Below are 471 nucleotides of genomic sequence, written 5' to 3'. Positions count from 1 at the left end.
CGCCGGTATTGGGGGATGGCCCGGGGGCTTGTCTCCTTCGCGCCAGGGGCTCCCCCGCCCTCCTCCGCTGGTTCCGTGGGGTCCCCTGGGGCCGCGTCCTGTTCCCCCGGTACCGTGAGGGCTCCCCGGGCCTGTTCCCCCCTCCCCTGGGCCGTGCCCCGCTCCCCGGCCCAGCTGTTCCTCTCTGGTGCTGCGGTCATCCTCCCCAGGGACCTGTTCCCGGCTCCCCAGTACCGTGCTCCCGTCCGTGCCTTGACACCCCCCCAGTACGGGAAGCCCACTCTCCCCAGTACGTAGTGCCCACCGGGGCGTGCCCTCCTCCGGCCCCCTCACCTGGTACCGAGTGCCCTTCCCCAGTGCTGTGGGACTCCCCCGGGGCTGGTTCCCACCCGCTACAGTGTCTTGAGGTGCCCCCGCCCCAATTCTGGGGCCGTGGGGGGCTCCAGGGCCTGTTCCCCCTGCCTGGGTCTC

This window comes from Corvus brachyrhynchos, unplaced genomic scaffold (genome assembly GCF_000691975.1).
Source record: "Corvus brachyrhynchos isolate BGI_N302 unplaced genomic scaffold, ASM69197v1 scaffold219, whole genome shotgun sequence".
Taxonomy (NCBI): Eukaryota; Metazoa; Chordata; class Aves; order Passeriformes; family Corvidae; genus Corvus; species Corvus brachyrhynchos.
This window is presented reverse-complemented; position numbering follows the sequence as displayed.